Source organism: Microtus oregoni, unplaced genomic scaffold (assembly GCF_018167655.1).
Source record: "Microtus oregoni isolate MIOR12 unplaced genomic scaffold, Mior012 000014F_ref0000157, whole genome shotgun sequence".
NCBI classification, from domain to species: domain Eukaryota; kingdom Metazoa; phylum Chordata; class Mammalia; order Rodentia; family Cricetidae; genus Microtus; species Microtus oregoni.
Genome location: NW_024543073.1, coordinates 48044370 through 48067748, shown reverse-complemented (window position 1 = coordinate 48067748; position 23379 = coordinate 48044370). Strand labels below are relative to the sequence as shown.

Genomic DNA, 23379 nt, shown 5'->3' with positions numbered 1-23379 from the left:
TTGAAAAATTAATGCCGTACTGTCTTCTGATGTTTGATAGCTGTAAAATACACATCTAAAAAAAACCAATCAAAATAAAAAGCCAAAGAGCCAATGCTTATACGCTAATGTAACACCCAGAGCATGTGTGCAGAAGTGGAGCTCTAACATCAGACACATCTGCTGAAAAGATACTCGGACCTCACAAGTCCATGGAAATGAGGAACAGCTGGGGGAAGATTACAGTAACTACGAGCAGAAATGAGTTTAAAACAATCTCATAAAACTTTACATGTTCATGATTCTACTCTGTGCAGTTTGGAGTAGGGCTTAAACCTTTGAGATAAGAGTTGTCTTCACACAAGATGTTCTGTTTCATATTGTTACAAAGGTCACAGGAACCCTCAGAGGTTGTTGCTGACACCTAGTGGCATTATCTTAAAAATCTTAATGCATTTAGCAAGAGACTACTCTGGCCATCCAGAGAATATTTAGAACATATATAAACATGGTACACAGCTAAGCACATATACATGGGAAAGGCCCACATGACAAATTATTAATTTCAGCCCAAGTGTTTAATTTTCAATTGATTCTCCTTCATGATTATTCCCTCTGCTGACCCTTAAAGAAACCACTTCCCTCAGTCCTTCTCTGGGTGATGATGATGGGAACCCCAACTCATCAAGCTCTCCTTTAGCTTCTCAAGCAGCCCTACCACTCCCCAGGCTTCACATCCAGCATTCGGGTATCATAGAGCAGGGAGTATTTCCTCTCATCCTGCATATCCACAAATTGGCACACTCAAAATGGCCGTGAAACTCATCCTTGTGATTTCACAAGTATCAGTGGTCTAAAACCCCTGAAATCAGCGCTGGGGCTGTCCTTACGGGTCTCTAGCCATCCACCTGATGGTGATCTAGAGCTCACAGAAGAAGTTGGAATGCTTGTGAAAAAATAAATATCCTGACAGATAATTCTGTGTGTGTACATGCATGCGTGCCTGCGTGCGTGCATGTATGTGTGTGTGTTAGAGAGAGAGAGAGAGAATGTTCTTCATTCAGGTGTGGGCAAATATGTGTAAAACAGGAAGGTACTCTCTATTTCTAGATGCATGTCCCTACTTCAGCTAAGGCATTTGTGAGCACAGCAGGTGGAAATTAAATTGATATATTAATAAATAAATATAATTTACTTTTTAATTGATTTTTGGGTAAGATATGAAATAGCAACAGGTCTCAAAAGACACCAATTTTTCCTTGGGCCAAAGTGACTTTGCTGAGTAACTCAGGCTGAATTTTTCATCAATGACATGTGCAAGGCGGCCCACAGCCAGTGGGGAATGGGACTACGTCATTTCCCTGTGGCCTAAAAGTGGGCTCCACTCACGGCTTCATAAATCACTGGATTTCCACTGTGATTTTACTATCAGGGAAAAGAAGTGATAAAAAATAGAGTATCCTCTCAAGGTAAGCCTGATTAGCACAGAGCAAAGCTGAGTCTTAGATCGCATGCTATAAAGGAAACGATCAGCCTTTAAATATTCCTTCAGTGAAAATCGTGGAGACTTAAAGAGCATGCATATTCATTCAAAGAGAGTCTATACTTACAGGTTGGAGTGAAAGTAAATAGCAGGTAGGCATATATTCAAAATGATATTGAGAGAAAGAAAAGCTCCATTACATATGCCTTTATATAAAATGGTACAGATGTATACATGGGAACAGAAGGACATATGCAAGCCAGTGGGAGTCAAAGAGATGGTGAGAGAACCTTTGTCTAAGCAGTGATATGTGATTGCAATGTGAGAGAGGCAGACAGACAAGGACACACACACACATACACACACACACACACACACACACAGAGAGAAAGAGAGAGAGAGAGAGAGAGAGAGAGAGAGAGAGAGACAGACAGACAGAGAGAGAGAGAGCTATAATAAGACAAAGATCTCAGAAGGGTAATTGTGTGTGTGTGTGTGTGTGTGTGTGTGTGTGTGTGTACATGAGTGTGCCACTATGCATGCAAATAAGCTTGTGTGTGAAGGCTAGAGCACAGTGGACACCCCCCCCATGATTCTCCAGTTTATTGGGCTTTTTGAGACAGGGTCTCACACTGAGCCCGGTGGTTTTCTGTTCAGCACCACTGGCTAGGTTGCAAGCACAAGGCTCCTTCCTGTCCACCACTCCCTACCAGAGGAACTGAAGAAAGAGATAAGCCCCCTGATAGGTTGCCCATGCCCAACTAATCAGCCCTTTACCTCATGTGCATGTGAAGAATGCTCTTGTGACTCAATAGGTTATATATTAGCCAGTACCTCTCTTTATATGTAATATAAACTTACAGAGGAAGTCATGATTTTGAGAAGAAATATGGAGGGACATGTGAGGAGTTGGAGGACAGAAAGGACAAATCTGATTAAAATACAAATATACTATACACATTGTATGAACTTATCAAAAATGCATACATAAACAGTAAAAATGAGAGTGGGGAGAATAATTTTGAACCTGTTCTTGGTGAAGTTGTCAAGTGACTTATCTTCTGACTTATAGTGGATACTGAGAGCACATCTCACCCTGACACTGTATGTGTTATCACATATATTACACATCAATGTACTCTATAGTAACTATATGTTATGTAATATATAATATATATATATATATATATGTCTAATAGACACACACAAGATGTACGGAAAATAACATTTTGACTTGAATAATTCCCTCTACTTTTGAATTACAAATTGTGAATATTATGGACTGAACCAGCAACCCCAGACAGTGAATTCATGAGAGCAGGAGCAAATCCAGACCAGGGTCATTTGTGGAAGTAGGACTGGGCCAGCGACCTAGGCCAGAGCAGGCCTGAGGCAGTGAGCTCCACAGGAGTGAGACTGAACCAGCTACCTAGGTCAGAGTGGGCCTGAGAAAGTAAGTTCCATGGGAGTGGGAGTGGATCCAGCCCAGGGACATTTCCAGACCAGGACTGAGCCAGCAACCTGGGCCAGAGCAGACCTGAGACAGCAAACCCCACAGAAACAGGTACAGAGGAGCAAATGCTGAATGAGTGAGTCAGAACTAGAGACCACTGCAGGTGCAGGAATGGACATGAATCTGGGACCCTCAAGGGAGTAGACCTAAGCCAAGACCCCTGTGGGTCTGGGTGTGAGTCTAGGACCTCTGAGGAAATAGGCCTGAGCCAAGGCCTATGTGAATCTGGGCATAAATCTGGGACCTCTGAGGGAGTAGGCCTGAGCCAGGACCTCTGTGGGTCTGGATGTTGGTCTCAGATGTCAAAGGGAATAGGCAAGAATCAGAAACTCTGCAGGTCTGAACATGAAACAGGGACCTCTTAGGGAGTAAGAATGAGCCAAGTCCTCTGCAGGTCTGGATACACCCAAGCCTTGGAACTCTGAGGAAGAAGACTGGAGCCAGAGTCCTTTACAGGACCAACCCCAAGCCAGGGACCTCTGAAGGAATGGATCCAGACCAGGGACATTTATAGAAACAGGTTTGAGCAAACAACCTAGGACAGAGCAGGCCTGAGACAGAAAACTCTAAGGGAGTGGAGCAAATCCCAGGAGTGCTGAGCGACCTCCAGAAACACGGAGTAACCAATGGGGTAACTAGAACCGTGATACTGACTGTACCACGAGAAGCAACCATCTGAGCCTTGGACCCATTGGCACCTAGAAGATGAATCAACAGAATCACAGACAGCCCCAACCACACTTACTAGAGGAAAAGATGAGTAGAAAAGGTAATATGCAGCACCACAAAGAGCAACACAATATCACAGTAAAACGTAAAGACCCTATAAAAGCAAGACCTGAACAACCAAATGTAGATGAAGCAGAAGAAAATGACCTAAAAATAACTTCAGGAGAATGTTTGAAACCCTTAAAGTGGAAATGAGAAATTCCCTCAAATTAATGGAGGAAAAGACAAACAAAAAATTGGAAGACATCAACAAATCCCTTAAAGAAAACCAAGAAAAAGCAATCAAACATATGAAAGAAACTATTCAAGACTTGAAAACTGAAATAGAAACAGTAAAGAAAACACAAGCTGAGGGAATTATAGAAACAGAAATCATGACAAAATGATCAGGAACTACAAACACAAACATAAACGGCAGAATACAAGAGATAGAAGAGAGAATCTCAAGCACTGAAGATACAATAGCGGAAATAGACTCATCAGTCAAAGAAAACATTAAATCTAACAAAAACTTAACCCAAAATATCCAGGAAATATGGAACACCATGAAAAGACCAACCTTAAAGATAATAGATATAGAAGAAGTTCAACTCAAAAGCACAGAAAATATATTTAACAAAATCATAGAAGAAAACTTTTGCAACCTAAGGAAATATGTACCTATAAAGATACAATAAGCTTACAGAACACCAAATACACTGGATCCAAATAAATAGTCCTCCCACCACATAACAATCAAAACACTAAACATACAAAGTAAAGAAAGAATATTAAAAGCTACAAAGGAAAAAAAGGGCAAGTAACATATAAAGGCAGACCTACGAAATTACACCTGAATTTTCATTGGAGACAATGAAAGCCAGAAGGTCATGAAGTGTTATGTAGACATTAAGAGACCATGGATGCCAGCACAGACTACTATACCCAGCAAAACTTTGAATCACCATAGAAGGACAAAATAAGATATTCCATGACAAAACCAGATTTAACCAATACCTAGCCACAAACCCAGCCCTACACAAAATACTAGAAGGAAAACTTCAACCCAAGGAAGTTGGCTACATCAACAAAAACACAGACAATTGATAGTCTCATAGCAGCAAATCCCAAAGAAGGGAAAAAACACACAAATTAACATCACCAACAATGAAAACTAAATTAACAGGAGATAGCAATCACTGGTCATTAATATCCCTTAATATAAATGGACTCAACTCACCTATAAAAAGGCACAAGCTAACAGATTGGATACGAAAACAGAATCCATTCTTCTTCTGCATACAAGAAACACATCTCAACCTCAAAGACAGACATAATCTCAGAATAAAGGGTTGGAAAAAAATATTCTAATCAAATGGACCTAAGAAACAAGCTGGTGTAGCTATCCTAATATCTAACAAAATAGAATTCAAACTAAAATCAATTAAAAGAGACAAGAAGGACATTTCATATTAGTCACAGGAAAAAATCCATCAAGAGGAAATCTCAATACTGAACAACTGTGCCCCAAATACAAGGGCACCCTCATATATAAAAGAAACACTTCTAAAGCTTAAATCATACGTTAAACCCCACACAGTAATAGTGAGAGATTTCAACCTTCCACTCTCGCCACTGGACAGGTCAGTCATACAAAAAATGAACAGAGAAATAAGGGAATTAACAGATGTTATGGCTCAAATGGACTTAACACACATCTATAGAATATTCCATCCAAACAGAAAAAATATACCTTCATCTCAGTATATCATGGAACCTTTTCAAAAATTGACCACATACTTGGTAACAAAACAAACCTCAACAAATACAAAACAATTGGAATAACCCAAAGTATCTTACCAGATCATCACCAAACCCACATCAGACAGAGGTCTGATCTCCAAAATGTACAATGAATTCAAGAAATTGGTCATCGAAAGAGCAAATAATCTAATAAAAAAAATGGAGTACAGACCTAAACAGAGAACTCTCAACAGAGGAATCTAAAATGACTGAAAGACACTTAAAAAAATGTTCAAATCCTTAATCATCAGAGAAATGCAAATCAAAGCAACTCTGAGATTCCATCTTACACCTGTAAGAATGGCCAAGATCAAAAACACTGATGACAACTTATGCTGGAGAGGTTGTGGGGAAAAGGGAACACTTCTGCATTGCTGTTGGGAGTGCAAGCTGGTACAGCCCCATTGGATGTCAGTGTGGTGATTTCTCAGAAAATAGGAAACAAACTTCCTCAAGACCCAGCAATAACACTTTTGGGTATATATCCAAAGGATACTCAATCGTACCACAAGGACATGTGCTCAACTATGTTCATAGCAGCTTTGTTTGCCATATCCAAAACCAAGAAACAACCTAAATTCCCCTTGACCGAAGAATGGATAAGGAAAATATGGTACATTTACTCAATGGAGTACTACACAGCAGAAAAAATAATGACATCTTGAAATTTGCAGGCAAATGGATGAAGCTCGAAAACATCATTTTGAGTGAGAAAGATAATTATCACATTTACTTACTCATAAGTGTTTAAAAACATAAAGCAAAGAAAACCAGCCCACAAATCACAATCCCAGAGAACTTAGACAACAATGAGGCCCCTAAGAGAGACATGCAAAGATCTAATCTACGTGGGAAGTAGAAAGTAGAAAACGACAAGATCCCCTGGGCAAATTGGGAGCATGGGGACCTTGGGAGAGGGTTGAAGGGGAGGAGAGAGGCAGGGAGGGGAGCAGAGAAAAATGTAGAGCTCAATAAAAATCAATAAAAATAGAAACTTAACAAAAAAGAGTAACTACATGTCAGAAATGAAATAGTGCAATGATACATGCAAATTTCAGCATCCTTTATAATACACTCATTGTGTTTCCTTCTAGTCCGACAGATTGCACTCTGAGCCCACTGGCAGTTAATCCTAAACAAAACCTGAGCGTGTCAGTCATCATGTGGGACTATCTCCATTACATAGTACTCACACTTATATGCACATTTCCCAGGTGAGCCAACAGGGGCAGAGCATCTACACATGACTGCTCATTGTCTCAAGAGGAATACTGTCAACCAGGAGGTGGTGGCACACGATTTAATCCCAGCACCCAGGAAGCAGAGGCAAGTGGATTTCTGTGAGCTTGAGACTAGCCTGATCTACAAAATGAGCTCCAAGGAAAAAAAGAAAGAAAGAAAAAAGGGAAAGAAGACTACTGTAAAAGACTCCAAAGGACTCCAAGAAATCGGGTATTAGCTCATTTCTCCACATCAGTTCTCCCATCCTATGCCACTCTGCACCTGCCTCTCACCCTGACACCATTGAAATATATCCAGGACCATGATTTCCTTGGGGATTTTGCCCACTAAAACCTTAGACTTTGTTACTCTACGAAGCACCTTGGTCTGACAAAAGGAAAGAAACAAGTCCCATTGCTCTGATCTTACCATGCGGATAGGACCTCCCTCCCTAACCCTAACTCTTCCTCTACTACATTCACTTCAGAGTTTCTCCACATGATCCATCAATCAGATAAACAGCTAATAAAGTGAATATATTAGTATGTATGAACCTCTGAGAAGCAGCAGAATAAAGAAATCACATAAATATATCTGGACAGGCTTCTTTTCCTCATTCTGTGTTTTCATACCTGTAACCCATGGATCCAGCACCCTCCTTCCTGGTTCCCTCAACCAGCATGCTTCCCCTGCCCACCCTACCACCTTCGACTGGCTCCCCTTAGACAGGTGCTCGTCTATCATCTCCCCAAGACTTCATCACTGATCAGCATCACTCTGTTCAACTTCAGCATCTTCTGCATATTATCTAGGTGTGCGTGGTTCTTATGTTCCTCTCTGGAGACTCATAGGGAATGACTGAAAGCCAAATGCAGCCATCAAATGATTTAATTAAGGATTTGAAAATGTTGTTTCATTCTCTATCCCCCACTCCCTCTGATCCTCTCTCCCTTTCCCTCTCTCTTCCCCTCACTACTTCATAACTCTTTGATAATCCCATTGAGTTGACCTAGTGCAGGAACCGGCGCGCATGACTACGGAACCATCCACTGGAGCCCGGGCAGCTTACCAACGGGCACAGTCCTGAAGAAAACTGGCGCGCACCCAGTTCAAGCGGTCTGCAACTGCCACTCGCTCCTCAGCTAGGGGTGTGACCTCAGGAGCCCGTTCCTCCTCCATGCTGGAAGGTTTTCCTTGGATTGATCCTGCCCAGGGGTTTTGGTGGGTGAGCACAGCTACTGTGAGTCTGTGTGCGCCACACCACGCCATGCTCAGAAGACTTGCTTTCACAGCATCCTCTGTCTTTATCTCTCTCCACCCACTCTTCTCTACGGATTCCTGAGCCTTGGCATTCATCCCAAGGCACAAATTTTAAGTTTTGAAAACATATTAATGTCAATAGAAGACTATGGCTCAAACATCTCCTTTATGAAATTGAAGATTTCTTGGTGGGAGGGATTGGCTCTCCCTTTCAGAATCAAAAAAGGCCAAAAATAAGCAGAAATACCTTCATCTATAATGCAATTTAATAATTTAATTTTGGCCAACTGAAAATCAAAGTTCAGAAACAGTTTTTCTATTGATGTCCATTAAATTTAAAATTCTATCTTAATTTCAGTTCTCATTTGGGTTTGGTATATTCAACAACTAATCAAATATAAAAGCCAATTAGTTACGATTGGTATGCAATCATATACACACCTCAGAATGGCTCTATCAGAGTATAACATTCAACAGATACAACTAAATCTGTTCACAATACTAACGCATCTGAAATTTTTCTGCAAAAGCTTTATCTGTAGCACACATACATTTCATATGCCTTCATCTATATTAACTTTGTTTTCATGTATATGCCATTAGAATATTTGCATGAGTTTTCATACTCTTAGGACAACATATGTAAATAAATCACACGACGATTTGAAAATTTAGCAGCTAAATATGCAATCTGTTAAGCATAATCAACCATGCTATTCAACACTGCGTGATGTAATTCGGTCTTTCCAGAGAAAATACGTGCTTTGTATAAGAGTATCTTCACAGAACTTGATGTTTTCCAGAAATCTGTATTGACATGTTTTTGCACCTTCAAAGTGTATCATGCAAAGCTTTCTGACTAATGCATAACAAAAGATAAGGTCCCCTCACTGCATCCTGGCAGAAACCTCACTTCTCCCTCTGCCTGCCATTTGGAAACGTGATTTACCAATTTTAGTTATTTTCAGAAAAGAAAATTCAAGTTCCTTGAGATTTTGTTCATATAAATGAAAGACAATATCAGAAATTAATGGTTTTCTACAGTTTTTTTTTGTAAGCCATCCTGTATTTTAATTTCTATTCCACTTTATGAATATGATGATCATCACAGCTTCTTCTTTCGACTCTTCAAATAAATAAAGGACTGTTTGGTGACACACTCAATGTTTTAACGCAGTCATCAAAGAAAACCAACAGTTCCATGTGCCTAACAGACTGTAAAAATATTAATTCTAAGTAAGAATCACTACCTTGGGCTGAACTCTCATGAAACACAGCAGTTCTCTTGCCAGGTGGCACCATTTCTTTGGGTTCTGTGGGCAAAGAGAAAGAAGATTAATAAAAACAACCTTTCTTTTTACTCTTTAAATGCTTCTTAAAGAAGATTCATTAGTAATAAAGGTCACAGAAGGAAATCATTTAACACGATTCTCAGCTTCATTCGGCAGCTGCCTCAGGAGTCACTTGCCTTAAATGCCAAGTAATTCCCCAAAGGTCCTTTCTCCCTGCAGCTGAAAACGCGGGTGACTGTGGCAGATCCGCACCTTGTTTTCTTTGATTCTCTTCTTTTCTCACCCAGAAAATATGATTTGCAGTGGGCAAGGCAAAGCATTAGTTCCCCCAGCTTCTAAAGGGGAGCTGTAAGCCATGTTGGGACCCTCAGTTACGGGAGCACAAAAGACCGAAATGGAATTTGCAATTGTTCAAACTTACTTCCCTCCCTCTCTCTGTGAGGATGGACTGCAAAATATTCAGAAGAGTCTGCGTCTTCCCACAGAAATCAAAAGATGGGGAGTTTAGGATGGCTGGAAATAATTGCAGGTTTCCCTCCTCAGGAGATGAGGTTCTCAAGCTCTCCGATGCTGTGAACGGGGAGGAAAACACTCTCTGGGAGTCCGAAGTTATGGAAATAATATATCTTGTTCCCTCTCTGAGCATACAATAATCTCAAGGAGTGTCCCATAAAAGATTCTACTGCATCATTATCTGCACGTTCAGATTGGAGGGTGAGAAATTCAGGTCTGAGCAATAGCTTTTGCAGAAAGGGTTGTCCCGTAAGGAGGTGAGAATTTTAAATTCACCTCTAAGAACGTTACTTGACTGGAGGAATGTTAACAGTTATAAGCAGCATTAAATAATCAACTGTGTGTCAGCCATTATCAGAAATAATCATTTAGCTGCAATCACCACACTTCCCAGCTGTGAGAACTTGAGCAAGTAAATTTAACTCTGCGTGTGTTCCCTCTTCCTCTATAATATAGGACTGATTATGCCCCCTACTTCAAAGAGTTAGCATGATGATTAAGTGAGAGAAATAAATCTAAAGGACAGAAGACAGTGTCAGCTAATGCAATTATCAGTGTAGTTATTAGAATTAATAACAACTTTCTGCTTTGGAAAAATCTGATGGTTCCATTGAGAATCAACATCCTAGAGAGAGGCTTGGTAGAAAGACTAAACCATAGCATGCGGGGAAATGACCTCATTTCCTTGCTGATTAATCAAACTCTGTAATAGGCAGAAAGAAAGAGAGAGAGAGAGAGAGAGAGAGAGAGAAAGAAAGAAAGAGAAAAAAAAACACCACTCAGTTTAGATCTTTGACAGATCCATGACAAAGACTGAATCATGTTTCAGGAAGATCATCTCTAAGTACCAGTGCCATTGTGAAGGCTGTCATCTTGAGTTTGCTCAAGACTACAGACTGAAGAAGCCTTCCAATACACTGTGATAGGCTTCAGGGTTCTCCTCTGGAGAAGCATTGAATCCATTCCAGAAACACCTGCAGAAAACCAGGCTCTCATACACTTAAGAGAAATGGTAATGAAGGAAAAATCAACTGAGCAAAGGTGTGCTCTAACGAGGGAAACATAGACCCAAGCAATTATGCCAAGAAATAGGTCTGCTTGTCTTCATTACACAATAGAATGTGTTGAAGCTGCAGAATACATTGAAAAGAAATCTGTAGGGAAGTGAAGATGATGATGTGGAGAAAACTAGTTTAAGGCCATCGAAAACACAATCTATATGCAGACAAAACAGACAAGCCATTTCCTCTATGAAAACTGCACAGAATGGGATGCCCTTGAAAGACTGAGTCACCGTTTGGACATTGAATATCCTTCTCTAAGAAGCCCATGTGTGGAACTCTTGATTCCCAGGGAGGTGTTAAGGGGACATGATGGAACCTGTAGAGAGTGGAATCTAGTAGAAATTCCTTAGATTGTGGGGAGTATCGCCCCAAAGACTGGGGACTCTTGCCCATTCTCCTGGCTCATGAGGCAAGGAATGGGCTTAATCACTTACTACAACCATGATATGCTGATCTTTTCAGATCCTGAGGGTGGGTGACACCTCCTGGATGGTGCAATAAGATAAACTCTTTATAAAATAACTCTCCCAGTGTGTTTTGTTATAGTAACAAGAGGCAGGCAGATTCAAACTTTCAAGGGAGACAGAAAACTGTATATGAAGAAGTAGAGTATAAGAAAATGAAGGCAGCTCTGCTATGACAGTACCTGCTGTACTGTGTGCATTCTCAACTTCCCTTAACAAGCTTCTTCTAGACTCTCTAGAGAAGAAGCAGCAACACTGAGATGCAAATGAGCAAAATGTAAGTATTTTCAGTAATGCCTCCATTTTGAAATACTTCTAAGGATAAATTTGAAAAACACTGTTTTAGTGCCAAGGAGATAACTCAGTGCATAGACACAACACAAAAGTTATTTACCATGCATGCTGGATGACCTGGGTTCAGATCCCAGAACCCACATGAAAAGTCAGATTCCTAGTCCCCACAGTTACAATGCAAGTGTGCCTGTGCAAAATGGAGCAAAATGGAAGGCAGAGGAGGAAGTTCCAGAAGCCTGCTGATCAGCTATCCAGCTTGTACAGCAGGGAAGGAACCCAGATCCAAAGCATTAGACATGGTAAGAAGTCTGAGGCCAACACCAAAAAGTTGCTCTCTGATCTCTAACTAGCATGACCCCCGCCCGCAGACACACACACACACATAAGCAGAGAGGGAGAATTTTACAATAAGAAGCATTATCTTGTATATTTTGAAAGTAGAAAATGTATTAGCAGAAATAAAACTAGAAAACTTTGGACTTCTGTCTCTGGAAGAGGCCGAGCATAGATCTCTTCTCTGAAACAACGGGGTCGGCTTTAGGAAACTGCTGAAAGATTTCTGTGGATGAGATCAGGCCTGGCCTAGACTAGCACCCAGAGATTTTTATCAGCTTCCTTTAACTCACAGCAAGCGTTCTTAACTGAGAAAGGAGAACTCAGCTGTGTATGAAAAAGTGGTTTAAAGTTTTTCTCTCTGTAGAACTAGAATCCACAGCTAATCTGCCCATCTGCTGAAACCGACAGTCTGGGAAGGAGGCGCTGCCATTTCCTTCCTTGCTTGCTTCCTTGCTTCCTTCCTTGCTTCCTTCCTTCCTTCCTTCCTTCCTTCTTTCCTTCCTTCCTTCCCAAATGGCTAACTTTGTATCCCCATGTCCATGGAACAAGGGATTGAATAAAATGAGGAAATCCAGAAAGAGGAGAGAAATGGAGAGTTTCCTTTCTGGCCACTGAGCCAAGAGGACTCGGGATCTGGGTCTGGCAAGCATTTAAAGCCGAGTGTCAACGACAGGTTCCTCGGGTTCCTCAGTCAGTTATCTCAGCCATCCTCCAACCTTAGGCAAGAACCGCGGCAACCCCAGCCCGAGCGCTGCCATTAACTTTTTTGTCTACTGAGACTAGTTCAGCTGCTGGGCAGACCTTAAGGAGGGACCTACATCAGTCAAAAGTGAGTTGGCTACACATCTTCCCAGGAAAACTCAAATGATCCCCAGACGCAGCAGCTAAGCGCTGCCCAGCCGCCTCTGCCGGGCAATACCACAATGGGCTCACTAGCTGTCTCTTTGCCTTTTCTTTATCAGAAACCAAGACACTGCTTCCGCTCTCTCCCATGGACTTCAAGAGACCCAACTAAGCGGCACCAACCGGGAAACACCCCTCCCTCCGCACACAGAAATTTCTAGCGTGTTCTCAGCTCATCTCAAATAAATCTTCCCATACTCTTCAGACCTCAGAAGCCTTTTATTTTAGACATGTAGGTCTTATCTGATTCCCTTCTTGGTAATGGGAAATTTTTCTCTAGAGTGACCTAGCTTAAAAATCATGTGACTATCTGATAGCCACTGTGGTAAGGGTTCGAGTTTTAGCTATTTTCTATCTTGTAGTATTAATTTTTCACAATTCCAGCTTACCTACAGGAAAATATCTGAAAACTGTATATCTATCGGATACTGTATTTTATTTCATTTTATGGCCATTCCACTAATGTTTTGTTGATCTTCGGTTGTAGCATTCCTGCTCTCTTAGGCTTAGAGTCCCAAATGGCTGCCATGATGCTCTCTCTCTCTCTCTCTCTCTCTCTCTCTCTCTCTCTCTCTCTCTCTCTCACACACACACACACACACACACACACACACACACACACACATTCTTAATAACAGCTCCTGCTTGTGGTTCAGGCCTTTCTTCTCAGCACTATTCAGACTTACCACCTGTCAAAACTTGAATGCCCGCTTTCCCACAGAGTGATCTCAGGTTGTTTGGACTCCGACGGCTGCATCACTCGCCACCACCGTAGAGCAATTAGAGTCAAAGCCTGCGATTTATACTGCCTCATTGTGTTGCCTTGGGTTGCTGTGTCTCAGCAACTATTTCTGTCTCCTCAAGGACAGCTGTGTGCTGTGCCTATTGCTGATCTCCTTTGCCACTGAATGCAACGATTAATGCATAAAATGGTCCTTAATAAATATATTCCATTTTCCACAGATTAAATACTAACATGATTAAACAGTTGACCTATGTAGGATGAATTCCTCACCGTTGTATTATGAGAACCATTGCATAGCAAGTTCTTATTTTTGTCACATCAATTATAAAATTAAAAAATAACTATAGGACAAAGCGATAGAGATAACATAAGAGCGTGGTAGAAGCCATAACACCGCAAAGGGTGCTACTAGGTGGGAAATATCCAAAGGCAGTCTGTGTTGGACCTTGCAGCAGTGTTTATGAAGGTGCACATCTGCAGTCAGGGAGCAGAGAGAGAAGAAACACTGGGAAACTCAAGGTCAGTTAGAAAAGTAAGAGATCCCCAAAGACAGGTGATGGGAGAAAAGACTCCCATTGCTATCCTCTGATCTTCAGTTATATATGAAACACTTCTGAATTCACACACACCAATCAAATACAAACCCTACACACACACACACACGCGCGCGCGCGCACAATCCTTCAATCAATCAACCAATCAATTTTTAAAAATTACTAGAAGATTTGGCAATTAAGAAAACTGTTTATGTGTGTATACATTTATCTTCTCAAAGGGTCCAGAAACAAACACACACAAATTTATAGGAGGGAGAGCAATCTTAATACAAAATATCTTCTTGGAGAAAAAGGAATCCTGACTCTTATATAAACAAACATGAGCAGCAAGGGGTTTCAGACATAGTGCATGGAAGCTAAGACACAACAGTGACCTTAAAAGAACGTCATTTTCATTTTCTTTGGGGAAGACAGTAACTTCTTAAGCATCGTTCAACTTATACATCAATGGAAATCCACAAGAATTTGTTTGCATTTAAGAAAAAAAATATTATCTTTATCAAAATGAGATGCCAAGTCAAGAGTGCAAACACACTTCTAATATACAGGTCAGACAAACACCTCATACTCCCAATGAATAAAGTGATTTCTACAAGCAATAAAGAGACAGACCACTCAATAAAGGCAATGGAAAGAGAGATAAACAGAAACTTCACCAAAGAAGACACTTGACTTTCCAACAAACATATTACAAACTCCTCAAATTTGTTAGTCCTGTGAAACACAAGATAAACTCATGAGATGTGACTACACAAAGAATAATTGCCCTCAATTTATTTTAAAAAAATGAAGTTAATACCAAGGATGAGCAAGAATGTGGGCAGCAGTACAGCCATGTCCTGGTGGCAAGGCATGGAGATGGGTGGAGTTCTTTAAGAATAGCATGGGAGAGTCTACCAAAATGATGGATACTCCGCGACTTTTACCTGGGCAAGTCTGTGCTCAGGCTCATCGCCATGATAAATCATCCTAAGGATGGTTTCCAAAAAATGATATATAGACGTATTCATGTGAGCCTTGCTCATATCAGGAGACTATTAAATGACCTAAATCCCTGTCAACAGAACAGATAATTTTTTCATACAATTAAATGGTATATATTAATGAGAAGGAAAAAAAGCCTATTCACATAATCAACATGGATGAATGTCCTCGACAATGTTGAAGGGAAGAAATCATGTACAAAGATGTTTGTGTACACACACATACAAGGCATTGAGCGAGCTCCACGATTACAGGGGATGGGGTGGGGACAGTAACTACCCTCAACTGCATGACATGCTAGGGTGTACTGCTCAGAAGACAGAGTGTGAGAGGCATTTTCAAGTTATTATAATGTAGCCCCGGGTATGCCAAGGACTACATGTAGCCGCTAACTCAAAACATGGAGGAAAGTACAGCATAGCGACTGTGGAAACTTAGGGAGAGCCTTCGGGCTGCTGAAATGTTTTCTTTTGTTGACCTGACATTGAGGTCAACTATGCTCCCTTTGGCAAACAAATTGCAAAGCTGTACGCTTAAGATGTGTTTGCTTTTCCATATGCCTGCTACAGCTCAAAAACGTTTAGGTCCCCTTGTCGCCTCAGCTCAGAAACGTTTAGGTCCCCTTGTCGTCTCAGCTCAAAAACGTTTAGGTCCCCTTGTCGTCTCAGCTCTCAGTCTACAGCTCTCACAAGTGGCACAAGTGGGTGCTTTTTAAATGATTTTTGATTTGAAAGTACATCAGGAAGAAATAAAGAAATGAGGAATTCATTAGCATCTATAACTCTGGAATCAAGCTTTCAAGACAGCCCCAGGAACAGAACACTATTCTCTAAAACAAACCGCTTTCAGTGTAACAAGGTATACACGCGACTCGGTTTTTAAAACGTATTTGCCTAATACTGAATGGTGCACATGTTTGAGTGTTTTCTTTTTAAATTTATACAACCTTAGTGAGGAAACAGAATCAGATTGTCAGTGCGATAATCTCTGGAATTAATTGCTTTTGCAAATTCTACTAAACATACTACCAATTAGATTGCTGTGTAATTTACCATGCTTATTAGCATAGAAAATAATTAGCCCAGAAAAAGAAAATAAACTAAACAAAGTCTTAGACTTACAGACTAAATTTAGGGGCACTACGTTTAAACTGCAGAAAGATAATATAAATAGAAAAAAAAGATAAATATTCGTTTGTACCCACCTACAAGCAGACAGGAAAACCTGGTTTGTGACTCATAAATAAAGCTCGATCTGGAGTCACTAATGAACACCCACGAAGGCAATGATTAGGGCCAGACCCTTTGATAGGTATGCTCGATCCCTGCCAGAGACAGGTGGAAATAAAGTAACAACAAAGGTGGATTCCACATTTAAAGCCTACAAAGAAGAATGGCAGGAAAAATTCACATCTGACCTTGCATTCTATTAAAAAAATTCTATGTGATTAATTTCAACACGTTTAAGATAATATCCGGATATGTGCAGGTGTTTTGTTCTGGGACCATTGAATCTCCAAACCCTCATATGCTCAGGTTCCCTACATAAAATGACAATAATATTTACCTATAACCCACCCACAATCCTATACATTTTAAATTCTGTCTGGTTGTTTACATATCAAACACAAGGTAAATGGGTGTAAGTAGATGTTATATTCTTGTCATTTAGTAAATAACAATATAAAAATCTATACATGCTTGACACAGCTGCAGTTTTTCGCCGAAAATCATCCATCTCCAATCAGTTGCCTGCACGGATGTGGAAGCCAAAGATACAGAGGTATCTAATGTCACCAACAGTTTCATTCCCTTAATTATATATTTGCTCTTTGTTATTTTAAAAAAAATAAATAAGAAACTATTTTCATACACAATTTAGCAGGCTCAGAACTTAGGTTTCCTGAAAACTTTTTGAAGTATTTACATTTGGATCCGCAGACAACACCGAATGACACAGCAGGTTACATTTATGTTTATTACTGTATGGACATTTATGTGCATATGTGAATACATGCAACAACAGTAATTAAGAAGGGGAGGTGACTTTGGAAGGGAAACAGGGTAGACATGGCAGGGATAAGAAGGAGGAGATGGAGATGAATGGAGGAAATTGTGAAATTATATTTTAATCAAATTATAAGATATTTAAGCCTGCTTTATTTTGAAAGTGACTTCTTGCTCTTCATGTAAAAATAGAAACATATAGCTCTGTCAAACCCAAGCCCATCGTTGTTATTGTTCTAAGTTGCTTTTCACCCATTAATACCAATTACAACCTTTGTGCCTAAAGCTACACATTATAGGCGAAGAAGCTAAAGCATGCTTTGTACCCCAAATGCCTGAGTCACAGGGATAGTGAACAAGAATAGGATTTGTGGGCCAGTAGCGCTCAGCATTTTACCCCAAGTCTTCAGTTGAACTAACTCATTTTTGTTCTTTCTATGAACGTAACAATGCTATGTATATATTATATTATTATGTCTTACTAAAATAGTTTAACTCAGGACTGGAGAGATAACTTGGTGGTTCAAAGCACTGGCTGTTTTTACAGAGGACCTGGGTTCAGTTGCCAGAACCCATATGGCAGCTCACAGCTGTCTCTGTAACTCTAGAGCTAGAGGATCTAACATTCTCCTTCATCCTCCAAATGTACTGCACACACATGGTACAAATAGATACATTAGGGCAAACGCATACATAATATAAAAATATACTTTCTTAAAAGATACACACTGCCTCTTAACTAACTCATTTATGTAAATGTATGGCTACAAAATATTTCTGTTCTGTGTATGTCTTTGCAGCTCTCTCTATTTTTCATTAAATTACAAACATACCAACTCGAGTTTGGAGTGCATATTCTGTTCTAAGTAAGGCAGATTGCACTCACTTCACACTTTAATGTGACACACCCATATACTCCAATATCATTTTTTTGCTTATTTGTTTGTTTTGTTTTGTTTTTTGAGACAGGGCTTCTCTGTATAACAGCCCTGAGTGTCCTGGAACTCACTCTGTAGAACAGGCTGGCCTTAAACTCAAAGAGATCCGCCTGCCTCTGCCTCCCAAGTGCTGGGATTAAAGGCATGGACCACCACGTCTGGCTCCAAAATCATTTTTTTATACTGCTTCTTTACATATTTTACTGTAGTTTCTTTTTAAATTAATTAATTCGTTTTTTAAAAAGCTATCTTTTCTCATTTTGCTTATCAATCCCATTTACCACTTTCTTCCCCTCCTCCCTCTCCCTCCACTGATGTGGGAGTGTCATATATCAATCTGTTGATTTCATTGGTTAATAAACAAACTGCTTGGCCTCATAGCTTAGAACATAGGTGGGTGGAATAAACAGAACAGAATGCTGGGAGGAAGAGGAAGTGAGCTCAGAGACTCGACAGCTCTCCTCTCGGGGGCAGACGCCTCAGAGAGACACCATGCTCCCCGCTCCAGGGAAGATGCACACGATGAAGCTCCGACCCAGGATGGATGTAGGCTAGAATCTTCCCGGTAAGACCGGTGCTCACTAAGACCAGTGCTCACAGATTATTAGAGATGGGTTGATCGGGATATCAGAATTAGCCAGTAAGGGCTAGAGCTAAAGGGCCAAGCAGTGTTTAAAAGAATACAGTGTCCGTGTAATTATTTCAGGAAAAGCTAACCATGGGGGCGGCCGGGTGCCAGGGACATAGCCCGCCGCTCCTACCACTACACTCCACCTTACCCCCAACACCACCCCACCCCATTCCACTCCTCAGAAAGGGTAAGGCTTCACATGGGAAGTCACCAAAGTCAAACACATTGATTTGAGGCAGGACCAAGGCCCTCCCCACTATGTCTAGGCTGAGCAAGGTATCCTTCCAAAAAGAATGAGTTCCAAAAAGCCAGTACAGGCAGTAGGGATAAATCCTGGTCTCACTGCCAGTGGCTACACAGTCAGCCCCAGCCATGCAGCTGTCACCCACATTTAGAGGGCCTAGTTTGGTCCTATGCTGGTCCCCGGCTGTAGAAGGAGCTGTAGGCAGGCCTGCTTTTTGTCCTGCCCGGCTCCCGCATGACTAGCTTTACACCAGAAATAACAACACACAAATTGTATTCATTTAAATACTGCCTGGCCCATTATATCTAGCCTCTTCTTGGCTAATTCTCATATCTCGATTAACCCATTTCTATTAATGTGTGTAGCACCACGAGGTGTTGGCTTACAAGGAAGATTCTAACCTGCGTCCATCTCGGAGAGGAGAGCTATGGTGTCTGACTCACTTCCCTTCTTCCCAACATTCTGTTCTGTCTACTCCACCCACCTATGTTCTGACCTATCAGGCCAAGCAGTTTCTTTATTAATTAACCAATGAAAGCAACACATAGAAAGAAGAGCCACCTACATCTGCATCCCTGACCATCACACAGAGGGGTAGGCTACCCATTAGAAACAACACAGATGAACTGAGTCTCATTTCTCAGTATCAAGAACCACACGAGGCCTAAAGGCATATATTAAAGTTTAATATGACTGCTTACATGATAAATTCTTCTGAACTAAAATCTTTTCAAGTATTTTCTTCACCAACTTATTTCCCCAAATTTGGTGACAGACAGCTTTATTGACTTGTTAGCACAGTGTTCTAGTCTATTAAAATAATTAGAGTGTTTCACTATCCCTGTCTGCTGTTTCTGACAGCAGTATTACTAAATTTGACTGACTTCATTATTGAGAAGTTAGCAAAGTTTTTCTTTAGCCTTGTTGAGTTCAAAGTGGAAAACTGTTTGTACACCTGTTTACTATCTGCAGGTGACACAAATTCCATCAGCTGCAAACCTGGAGAGAGACCTGCCAGGTATTACACCTGCTGAGTAAATGTCTATATGCAAGTTCTTAGGTTATAATAGCAGCAGCAGAAGAGCTACAATATGCTCAAGGCCCTGTGTGGCCTAATGCTACCCTACAGCAAAGCGCAGATCTCGGTGAGTCCACCTCAGGCTTCCGTACTTCTTGGGCATACACTTAGAAGTTGCCCTATGGATTTCTTCCTTTTGGTCTAAGTTGTCCTAGAGAAAGTCTAGATGGATAATTAATTTGTGATACACAATTCTTGCTAAAATAACCACCATCAACAATGAATCACGCTGAGTGCATAAACTGTTAAAAAAATAAGATCAAGAATCAGCTTCAAAAGGTGGAAATCAGTGCAAGATTTAAAAGTGATAACAGAAAATGTGTGTTTTAAATATAATGACACAGTGGGATGGGATAGATGACACAGTAGTTGAGAACACTGACTGTTCTTTCAGAGGACACAAGTTTGGTTCCCAGCACCCACATGACAGCTTTAAAGTGTGTGTGACTTCAATTCCAGGGAATCTGATGCCATCTGCTGGCCTCCTCAAGCACTAGGCATGCAAGAAGTACACAGACATGCATGCAAGCAAAACACCTATATACATAGAATAAGAGAAGGTTCTAAAATTGTATAATGTCACTGAAACAGTATGTTACCTTTGACCGTTACTGTGGACACAGTATTTTATTGAGTCTTGTTCAAGATAATCACATTGACCATTATTTTTATAATGCTCTCTAAGAAAGATATTTTTTAGATTTTTTTCATTTTCATGACAATCTGGCATGATCCAAAGAAAATAGTTTCACCAATAGAAAGTTTCTATGCATAATTCATTAAGAAGTATAATTTTAAAATAGTTTAATTGTACTAAGTAACTAACCTTTTATAAAAATAACACTAAAGAAATTTGAAGACAATCTTTTGTAGTGTTGGGGATAAAATCCAGCCTAAAGTAACTCTTGTCACATGATCAAATGATTATACAGACACCAAAAAAATTAGTGGAGAATATTAAAAAATCAATAGATGAAAACATAATGGTAAAAGCATATGCAAACAGAAAAACACAAATAAGTCTAAATGCAAGGCCAATAAACAATCTGACAAAATATTTATTATAATTTGATGATCAGTGTTCTGCGATCAAAAAATGATTTTAGGTCACAGGCCCTAGGGGACAACATAGTCCTACTGTTGTGGTAAATGGACGTAACATTACACCAACTCCCATAGATTAACTGTCAGCCAAGAAGCTTCTTTAGCAGTAGATTGTGATTAATAGAGACACCCACAGCTGCCCATTTGCAAAGAATTGAGAGACTGCAGAGAGCTCAGCCTAAGTGGGACACATATATCACAATCCTTCCTCCAGGGCTCAGCAATCACTGGAAAAGAGGGGACAGAAAGAGGATAAGGGAGTTTGCTGTAGGATTGTGTCTTGTAGTGACATGAGACTCTGTACCTGAAAAGTCTCACGAGTATGGCCACCCAGATGTGTGTTGTACAAGGATGATACCAATGAACACGCCAAGCTGAATGGGGAAAAGCCCACGGGACTTCAACCCTACACAAAGAACTATAGACAACTAAAGGAAATGGGCAGTAGAAGAGATTCTCTTCCCCAGGGAAGTGAACACCAAATGGTTCTCCATCGCCAAATGGTCAGCCCTGCAAACAAGTAGCATTGTGCAGACAATATGGATAATATTAGGACTATATATGATATATTGATACACATATGCACACAATAACAATAATGAGAAAGGAGGTCTTGAATGTGAAGGAGAGCAGGGAGGGGAATATGGAAAGATTTGGTAGGAAGAAAGGGAAGAGAAAAATGTTGTAATTAAAGGAAAATCTTTTAAAAATTATAATAAATGCCTTAGGAAACACATTATTTCTTAATTACCTAAAATTACATATAACACATAATTACATGTGAAAATATATACAAGCATATTTTAAATAAATTCGTACCACTTAGGATGACAGTGCTTCCCACCAAAGGTCATAGACTTCCCAACAAAAACCCAACACCAGGCATGAGAAACCCCTTTTTGAATTGTTGATCATGAGAATCCAAGGGATTTCCAATGGTCCATACTATTGCCATTGCCCTTGGCTACCTTTCAGAGGCGGAAGTTAAGTCCCTGTTGCTAAAAGCAACATTCACTTAAGACAGAGGACTCAGAGGTTCTAAGCTGCATCTGACCCCTAAGGAAAAGTGTCATGGTGTTAGAAAGTGCCATGCAAGCTGCCAAGAGAGGGAAGTTACCAATGGTCCTCCTCAGCTGTGACAGCTATGATACACAACAATAACAAACCTTGACAAGAAATCCCTGGTGTAATGTGGCACCCACATATTGGTGACAACCAACAATTGTTGAATGGGTCCTGAAACCCATTCAACAGGAGGAAAGTCATGCCTGGCACCGGAAACCTACCCAGCTTCCTGGGGCCAGTGATATCACCAGTCTTAGAGAGTGCTACACTTCCACTTCACTAAAGCAGTGCAACTCCTAACTGCATTCTGAGCACCATTCCACAGTGTAGCTCTCATGCATCATCAAAGAAACTTCTCTTTGCAACAGAGAGCACTTAGAAAACCACACGTCAAAATGCAGAGAACTGATCACGAGGGGCCCAATTCCAGAGACTACGTCCACCACAGAAGTCCTGCATCTAGAGCTCAGGGGTCAGTGAGAAAGAAGGCTGGAGGAGGCAAAGAAATAGGAAACTTGCTCTGAGACTGTGTCTCCTAAAAACAACAGGGAGGCTTCGTCCATGAATCCTCAACAATATGACTGCTTAAACAAGACCCAAGCAAAGTACAACAATGGACTTGCTTACCCAGAATGGGGAAAACTCATGGGGCTCCACCATGGTCTGAAAGCTACAAAGCAGTGAAAAAAATGCTGAGAGTGGGAGAAATAGCCATCCTTGGGGATAAACCCCCTAATTCACTATCCAATACCACATGGTGAGTCCTGATTATCATATACACATACCAGTAACACTAAATGGACTGAGCAGGCTGTGTTTATATCTTTATGCATTTATATTTCTTATTTGATAGCTGTGGCTTCTGTGACCATTGCTGTGGGTTAAGTTCTTAGAAATGTCTGAAATTCTCACACCAGAGCCAATCCATTACAAACAACCATGTTGTTACCAACAATAAAACTGTTTGTGAGCTACCTAAATAAATATGCTACAAAGCTTTCTTCCTGAAGCACATTGTTCTCCATGTCTTTCTCGCTTCAGGCTTTGCTCTTTCTTCCCTTTATTTTGATTTTATTTTCCTTTATTTCCAAAAATAATCTTGTATCCATATAAAATTATCTATTTTACTTCTTGTTTAAAATCTCACTGCTAGGAGATGTAACTCAGTTTTAGAAAACTTAGCCAATGTGCTTG

At 40.4% G+C, this 23379-nt stretch overlaps 1 protein-coding gene across 5 annotated transcripts in view; it reads right to left on the bottom strand.

Moving 5' to 3' along the window:
* The window catches only part of Inpp4b (inositol polyphosphate-4-phosphatase type II B), a 766439-nt gene that overhangs the window by 607050 nt on the left and 136010 nt on the right, over window positions 1–23379 (bottom strand). For all 5 annotated transcript variants that reach the window (XM_041663514.1, XM_041663517.1, XM_041663511.1 and 2 more), the window contains exon 2: window positions 9218–9280. The gene's annotated coding sequence lies outside the window, so the exon portion shown is untranslated. The remainder of the gene's footprint in view (window positions 1–9217; window positions 9281–23379) is intronic.